Source organism: Nannospalax galili, unplaced genomic scaffold (assembly GCF_000622305.1).
Source record: "Nannospalax galili isolate Female #2095 unplaced genomic scaffold, S.galili_v1.0 scaffold975, whole genome shotgun sequence".
Taxonomy (NCBI): Eukaryota; Metazoa; Chordata; class Mammalia; order Rodentia; family Spalacidae; genus Nannospalax; species Nannospalax galili.
Window position 1 is genome coordinate 519,406 of NW_008336392.1, and position 9,024 is coordinate 528,429.

A 9,024-nucleotide genomic window follows, 5' to 3' on the forward strand; every position below is an offset into this window, starting at 1 on the left:
GGCTTGGGCTTGAGTTAATCTTGTGTATACTGTCACAACTGCTGTGAGTTCATATGTGCAACCACCCTGCTGTCTAGAAAACACCGTTTCTTTGAAGTAATATACCAAATCTGGCTCTTACAATCTTTCTGACTCCCTCTTCCATGAACTAAAATGACAACTTGCCCAGTAGTACAAGAGTAGCATGGATATTATGGGAATAACTAACCACCCTCTGATCAGATTTAAATCCCATTGTAAGCAATGAAACCCAAGCCTGGCACTCATGTCAGAGTCAAGGACCTGTGGCTTTATAGGTCACAGTTCTTAGGGGAGAGACTACTATGAATCTACTAAATGGACACAGTATTGAAATGACTCCCAATGCTATTGCCATACCTATATACAGTGCATCTCTCAACCCTCATCAGGAAAGCTTCTTTTGGCAATAGAAAGCAATTTTCACAGAGACCTACAGCTAGTCAACATGGAGAGGGTAAGAGACTGTGGATTGCTCAGTCCTAAAACGTTTGATTTTGAATATTCATTATTTTAATAACATGAAAACCATGTTTTTACATGATCTTACACATTCCTTTAAAAATCCTTAGTATTATTCCTTCATTAAAAAAACATAGCTCTTCTGCAGTGATCCAGAGCTTTGGGAAGCAGAAGTTTGATATTAGTGTCATATTTAAGGATAAGCACTCTATAACCTCTGATGCTCTGCACATTGGCCAGTTTGTAGATTTTTTTGGTAATCACTACCTGCTGCATGAGGAACCTTCTGTGGTGAGAGCTGAGAGATACATTAATCTAAGAATATAACAATAAGTCATTAGTAGTCAGTTCAATGCCATTTCTCTTTGGCAGAATAATAGTAGTAGGCTCGCTCCTACCGCCTATGACTTGTTTAGTCACAGGTTCTAAGACCTGATATCAGTGGCAAGAACGGGCTATGTCTTGTGAAGGAGAGCTTAAATGCAATCAAAAAGTAGTTAGCAACCCCTGTAACCTTTGTGCCATTATTGCCGAAGTGGGCATACCTTGCCAGGCCCATTGATCATAAGGAAACAGTTTTCCAGGGAACAAGGCAGTTACTCATATGAACTTACAGCAATAGTGACGGCATTCGTAAGTCCCACATAAGCTTAAGCCAGGTGAAATTTCAGCCTAGAAGTGGGGAAGTGGTTAGAAATCCCAACCCTAGGGTCTGAAGAGATGGCTCAGTAGTTCAGAGCCTGGCCAGGAGGGCACTGCTGGAGGAAAATACTGCATTGTATGCAATTCAGAAAGCCAAAGAGAAGCAAAGGTAAAGTCATTGATAAATGTCAGGTGCTTTAAAAATTATCACATGGATGTATTTTAAAGGAAGTAAATTGAATGAGATTGTCATAGAAATCTCAAGTCACAAAGTTACAATAAAAATTGAGTATAAAGTGACTTAAATTTCTAGGCCCCAAAATATAAATATCAATGGACAGAAAGAGGTGGTAGGTATTGGGATCCAGCAGGGGATGGGAGAGAAATAGATCAAGGCTGTGGTATGACTTAGAAGTATACTGAACAAAATGTATCACCTTAAACACATTCAGGTGATATTTAATTTAGTTGCATTAAATGCCTTCACTGTCATTCGTGCTGTGTTCAAAACTTTTATATTACTCCAAGTTTGGGGATTTCTTTTGTGATTGATTATCTCAGTGGGATTTTGTTTGGGGCTTAAATGAAACTTTCAAATGCTTAAATTTTTGGTCTTAGTATATGCATTTTGTTAGAATTCATTCTGCTAGTGATAGTCCTCTTGTTTTTCCATTTCCTTTTATCTTTAGTCTTGCTGTGTTGTGCTTGGTTGGAGGGCATGCCCCTTCAAATGGAGGAGGGAAGCATAGTGTTTCTCATGAGTGTACAAGGAGTTACATTCTTCTTCTGAAATCTCTAGAAAAACTCTGTTTATAGGAGAATATGGGTAGTTGGGTCTTCTTTTACTTATTTAATGCATTTTACTCCTGTGAATATAAAACATTATTATTTTTGCATTTCTGCTCTTTGTTTACCTTTAGTCTATTGACGTATTTGATAATTATGGGTCTAATACATATTATATTGCCTTCTGCATTTTTTGTGCCAATTTGGTAAAATCAGTGGTGGTGTGTTTTTTTACAGTAAACAGCAAATGGATGACATGTTTGATATGGTTACAGATTGTGAAAATCTTAGAGAAGCATGATCCTTTGAAGAACATGCAGGTAAATTATGGGTCTATCCCCCAGATGAGGCCAGTGCTGTGCAGAACTATGTAGAACACAAGATTTTCATGTTAATTGAGAAGAAAGCCAAGGATGATAAAATAGGGCCAATTCTGGAATTTGTCGTCTTGGAGAATATCATGGAGAAGCTCTTCCTTTGGAGTTTGAGATGAAAGTTCACTGATGAAACTAAAATTGAACAGCTAAGGATGTACGAGATGCTGGTCACCCAGTCATATCAGCCTCTACTGTACCTTAAGCCTCTGAAGCCCCTGATATGCTGAGCTCTTGTTCGGGAACAGCCACTGCCACTGTGGAGGGGAAACTGGTAGTCTTCCTCAACCAGCTCTGCTCCATCCTTGCCAAAGATCCATCCATTCTGGAACTTTTCTTCCACACCAATGAGGACCAAGGGGCGGCCAACTTCCTCACTTTCTCCCTTCTGATACCCTTCATTCATCGCAAGCGGACAGTAGGCCATCAAGCTCGGGATGCTCTGTTATTTATCATGTCTCTCTCTGCTGAGAGCACCATGGTGGCCCATCACATTGTGAAGAACACCTACTCTGTCCAGTACTTGCAACTGGACTCAGTGGGCTCTACTCTTCCTTGCCCACAAAGCTGGAAGAAAAGGATGAAGAGTGGCATTGCCTCCTCAAAGATGATTGGCTTCTGCTGCCCTCCCTTGTGCAGTTCATGAACTCCCTGGAGTTTTGCAATGCAGTCATCCAGGGTGTACACAGAATTGTTTGAGACTGAACCCTGCCTTCTGCTCCTTTTGTCTCAGGTGGTTCACCCCTTGATCTGCAGTCAGCTTGTCAGCTACATTTACAATGGATTTTTAGCACCGGTCTTGGCTCCTGCCCTCATAAGGTGATGGTGGAGGAGGTGATGACCACAACTGCATACCTGGACCTTTTCCTTCACAACATCACTGAGCCACCACTCCTGGAGATCTTCCTTTCTTTCATCCTACTGCACCAACATGAGAATGTCCATATTCTTGACAGCCTCACCAGCAGAATCAACACCCCGTTTTGGCTTTGTGTGGTGTCCCTAGCGCTATTCAGAACTCTTATCAGTTTACATTATGAAGATGTGATGTTGCAACTGATTTTAAGATGTCTGATCCCCTGCAATCACATGATGCTGAGTCAGAGGTGGGCTGTGAAGGAGCAAGACTGCTACTCCGTGTCTGCAGCCAAGCTGCTTGCCTTGACCGTTATCTGCTCTGCCACTGGCATTACTCTGACGCTTGGGAACCAAGAGAGGGACTATATTCTCTGGTCAAAGTGTACCCATGATGCTTCAGGGCCCGAGGAACAGCTGCTACCCAAAGTGCCCTCTTCACCATCCCTACCCTCCCCATTGTAGAGTATGGGAAAGCCCTGGACATTAGTTATCTTCAGTACCTCTGGGAGGCCCACACCAACATCCTCCGATGCATGAGGGACTGCAGGATGTGGTTAGCCCTCTATGATAGGGACTCTCCAGACCCTGAGACCTTTCTGAAAAGTCAGACAGAGGAGAGCGGAGAAATCTCAGCCCACCCTGAGAACAGACTCCCACAACAGCACACAAGGATGGTAAGGCAGACAAAGGACAAGAACCAGATGGAGCTGGAATGGGATGACAGCTATGACACTGGGATCTCCTCAGGGCTGACTTGGGCTCCCCGGGCCTTATGATGATCTGGAAACTCCAGCACCCCCAGCACCTGTTGATCCCCTCCAGATACATCCAAGAGATGAAGGAGAATGCCATCCTTCTCTTCAAAGGCTCCTACATCAAAAAGTCAGACTTCAGGATGATGTGATGGTGTACAGGCTGTGTGCCAAGAAAGACTCAGAATAGGCCAGGGAGCCACAGGAGCAAAACAAAGTCCCACCAGCTGAAGCCCAGCCTGAGGCTCGGAGTCCACCCATAAGCAATGGCCCTGTTTTCAGCACCTAGACAGAGGCAGAGTTGCAGTCAAGCAGGGACAGTTCAGACCTGTGTCAGAACAGATCCAAGAAAGCCAAGCAAGAGAATGAACCTGAAATAGTCCTGGAATCAAGCTCAGAGTTCAAAGCCCCTACGCCTGAGGAAGAGCCCCAGTCAAAGCTGTCCATTGCCAACCAAGAGAGTGAAGATGTCATTTCCCAGTATGACCAAATCATTCAAGAGCTGGATTCTGGCACTGAGGGCCCGATGGACCAGAGCATCCCCATGCCTGACTCCTTGCTTCTCACAAGCAAGGAAGAAAGGAAAGAAGAGAGCAAAGGAGAAGAGGGGGAGAAGGACACAGGAGAGGAGGAGGATGACTTCGACTCCCTCGTGGCAGAAACTCCTGCTGTGGAGACCGTGCCTTCCCCATTTGGGGTCAGAGAGGACACTGCCTTGGCCAGTCACCATCCCGAGAGGACTCAGAGAACTCCATTCACAGGTCCATTCATCAGCGTGGTCTTGTCAAAGCTGGAGAACATGCTGGAGAACTCTCTGCATGTCAACTTGCTGCTTATCTGTAAAATCGCCCAGCTGACCTGTGGGCCTTTCTCCTCAACACCAACATGGTCTTCCAGCCTAGTGTCCACTCTATCAGATCCTTGCATCTGTGAAAAACAAAATCGAGCAGTTTGCTTCTGTGGAAAGAGACTTCCCTGGCCTCCTTATCCAAGCCCAGCAATACCTGCTCTTCTGGGTAGACAAGTCAGATGTGACCCCTGCAGCACTAACCAAAGATACCATGCAGGAGGCCTTCAGGATAAGAAGTAGCAAGAGCCTTTTGGATGGTCCTCCAAGAGTGCTTCAGTCATTCCTGAGCAACAGAATCAAGATGTCAGGTGCACCCCCAAGCCTGCCCTTGCTGATGAGGAACATTATGCTGGCTGCTGCACTCTTCCCTGAGTTCCAGAAGGAGCTGGCAACCTTGGATCAAGAACACTCTATACTGTTCTACAAGATCCTGGATGACTTCAAGGACTCCTGCTGTTAACATTTTATATTTCTATTTTAATAAATTCCTGTTTTATTTTTAAAAAATGCTACTTTACATTTTTTAAATATTTTATTATTTTTATTTTACGTGCATGAATGTATTGCCTGCATGTATGTGAGGCACCCATGTCATGCAATGTCACAGAGGTCAAAAGAGGGCTTCAGAGTCCCCTTGAACTGGAGTTAAGGACAGCTCATAGCCACCATGTGGATGCTGGAAATCGAACCCAGGTCCTCTGCAAGTGCAGTCAGTGCTCTTAATCACTGAGCCATCTCTCCGGCCCTTACTTTACATTTTTTAATGTGTATGAGTGTTATGCCTGCTTGTGTGTAAGTGCACCTGTGTTGTACAGTAACCAGTGAAGACCAGAAGAGGGTGTCAGATCCCCTGGAACTGGAATTAATGGACAGTAAGCAAACCCAGTTCTTCTGTAAGAGCAGTCAGTATTCTTAACCACTGAGCCATCTCTCCAGCTCCTACTTTACATTTTTTGAGACACTGTACTGATTTCCATAGACTGAGATAATTGACATTCCCAGCAACTGTGAATAAGAGTTCCTCACTGTCCCCCACATTCTCAACAGCATTTACTGTGGTTTGTTTTCTTCATGAAAGCATTAGAGACTTTCAAGCAAAAAGTAGCAAGCACTAACTCTGTAAAGATGGTAAGGAATTGGAGTGCAGTAGACCAGGATGGTAATAACAAAGGAACCAAATGTGGCAAAAATGTTGAAATGTACATAGTGCAGGATTTCCCAATGCAGACAAGTGTGAGAGGGGCAGAGCCAAGGATGGCAGCATCACATTGGCCCAAACAAGTCTGGAAAGGTGTTGGCACTAAATACAAAGCACTAGAGATAGACAGTGAGGAGAAGCTTCTTTTTGCAGTGGATGGTGGTTAATGCAGACTCATAACTGAGATGGTATTGTGTGTGAAAAGAATTTTGCCCCATTCTTGGTATTCATCATTTCAGTATTCTATTCATGACCTTTACTCCCTATTTCTTCCTTAGAAAGAATCCTGAGGGACAATCTGTGTTATTTCCATTATGTATTAAGTGTTAAACTACTTACAAAAGCAAGTAGATATGGCTTGGAGCTGACGTATCCTGATTATACAGAGATTTCAAATGCAGTGTTATTAGTAATAAAAGAGATGAGAGATTCCCTTGATGCCATCTTAGTGTTTTGTATGTAGACATCTAACTTCTGTATAATCATTCCTGAGTTTCTTAAATCTGTTCTCAAAGCCCAGAGCTGCCTTCTGTTACTGCCACTGATAAGCAATTTCATGGCTGTATTGGATGAAATACGTGAACAGATGAAAAGATGTGAGCTCTTGCTAAGAGAGAGGAGAGTGGTCATCACACGACCACTGGCAGTAACTAAGATGCCAAGCTCTCTCTAGATAGGAGAACTGAGCCAATATACAGCCTTTAATTTGTGAACTATATTTTAAGTAATCAAAATGCATAGATAAAGAATGAAACTTCTCTACAGAAACATGTATGACTCACAATGTCGATGAAAAAAAAAACTGGTCATTTTTTTAAGGATTTATTTTGTTTTGTTTGTTTTTCATTAGTTGTTTATTTGTTTATTGGGACAGGTTCTCCCTGTAGTCCCAGCTGGCCTGGAACTCACTATGTAGACCATGGCCTCGATCTCAAAGTGATCCACCTGCTTCTGCCTCCCAAGTGCTGGGATCAAGGGCATGCACCACCACTCCCTGACTATTTTTCTTTTCTTTTCTTTTTTAATTTTTACAAAAACTTTATTGAGAATTTCATACATACACACAAGGTGTTTTGATCAAATCCATGCCCACTCCCTCCCTCCAACATTCCCCCCACTGAAGAGGTAACCCTAAAATCTTTTAAGGACTAGTTACAAGCTCCCAAACACTTTTGACAGTTTTTGGCCTTGGAACAGAGTATGTTGCTAACAGGCCCAAGGATATTTTAAATTTTAGCCCAGAAAGTGAGTACATTTCCTTGGGGTCTTTTTACACTAACTGCCTATGCAATATCTACCTCCTATTCTTATCACACCATCCTCTGAAGGAGGGTTACCACAACTGCCGATAGGGAATAGCTGGGGCGGGGGGACCACTTTGGCTTCTTCCATGCTGAACAGGGATGCAGGGTGAGGCAATTAGAATACCCCTTCACTGGGTCTATCTAAAAGACTCCCAAATTACATAACTTTTGTCTATAAGGGGAGAAGAAAGTCCTTGAATCATGAATGGGAGATGTGAAGGAAAAGTAAAGTCAAGAGTAATTAGCATTACAAGTTCTAGACGGAACTAGAAAAAAGTCAGAATAGGGCAATTTTCAAATGTTCCTATGAGAGTCCATTGGAATTTAGTGACAAGGGCTTCCAGAAGCATCCCTCTATTAGGTTCTTCCTCATTTATCTTTTGTCTTTCAAGGCTGGACTACTTGGCTGGGATGAGTGGCTAGGAAAAGTGGCTGGATATTCAGGTGAGGGTCCAGCGACCATCCTTGGAGCTCCTTTAATGAATGAGCACAACCATCAACAAGCCCAATTGTGACTGTGTTCAGTGATCAGGCTAAGCAGAAGGCATGATGATGGTAGTTATTTCATGCAGAAGGAACCGCTGTATATCATCATCTTATTAAAAGGACCTGGAATGTTAAAGGATTTGGTGCTAGGGATTACATATGAAGGAGAACATACGTTGTTTATTTTTCTGAGTCTGTGTTAATTCACTTAGTATAACAGTTTCTAGATCCATCCATTTATGTGCAAATTTCATTATTCCATCTTTCTTTACTGCATGATAAAACTGGTCAAGATTTTTTCCCATTCTGTGGGTTTTCTCTTCACTTTTTTTGTTGTTTCTTTTGCTGTACAGAAGCTTTTAAGTTTAATGAGGTCCCACTTGTTGATTGATGACCTTCATTCCTGAGCAACTTCTGTCTGATTTACAAAACCCTTTCCTACACCTATATCTTGTAACTTATTGCCAATATTTGGTTCTAACAGTTTCAGGGTTTCCAGTTTCACATTGAGATCTTTGATCCATTTGGAGTTGACTTTTGTGCAAGGTGAAAGATAAGGGTTTTAGGCTCACCTCACCCTAGCGCCTGGCATCCTGGCAGTTTTGCCAGCACCATTTGTTGAAGATACTGTCTTTTGTCCATTGTGTGTTCTTGGCACCTTTCTCAAATACCAGGTGGCTGAAATTGCATGTACTCAGGTTTGGCTCTTCAATTGTGTTCCATTGATCTATGTGTCTGTTTTTGTGTCAGTACCATGCTGTTTTTATGACTATGGCTCTGTAGTATACTTTGAGATCTGTATAGTAATCTCCCCATTGTTGCTCTTTGTGCTCAGGGTTGCTTTGGTTATCCTGGGTCTTTTGTGCCTCCTTATGAATTTAAGGATGCATTTTTCTAATTCTGTGAAGTATGTCACAGGGATTTTGATTGGGATTGCATTGAACCTATATATTGCTTTTGGTAGGATGGTCACTTTAACAATATTAATTCTTCCAATCCATGAACACGGGAGGTGCTTCCATCTCCTGGTGTCTTCTTCAATCTCTTGCTTTAATGATTTAAATTTTTCATTATAGAGATCTCTGGTGTCTTTCGTCAGATGTATTCCAAGATATTTTAAATTTTTGCAGTAATTGTGAATGGGAGCATTTCCCTGTATTCTTTCTCCATTGTGTGTTATTGGTATACAGAAAGGCTACTGATTTTTGTAGACTGATTTTTATAACCTGCCACTGTACTGAAAGTGTTGATCAGTTTGAGTTTTCTGGTGGAACTTTTGGGTCTCTTAGGTATA

At 42.4% G+C, this 9,024-nt stretch overlaps 1 pseudogene; it reads left to right on the forward strand.

Annotated features, from left to right (window-relative positions):
• Positions 1-466: 466 nt before the first annotated feature.
• Positions 467-5,202, forward strand: LOC103732560 (annotated as a pseudogene).
• The last annotated feature ends 3,822 nt before the right edge of the window (positions 5,203-9,024 follow it).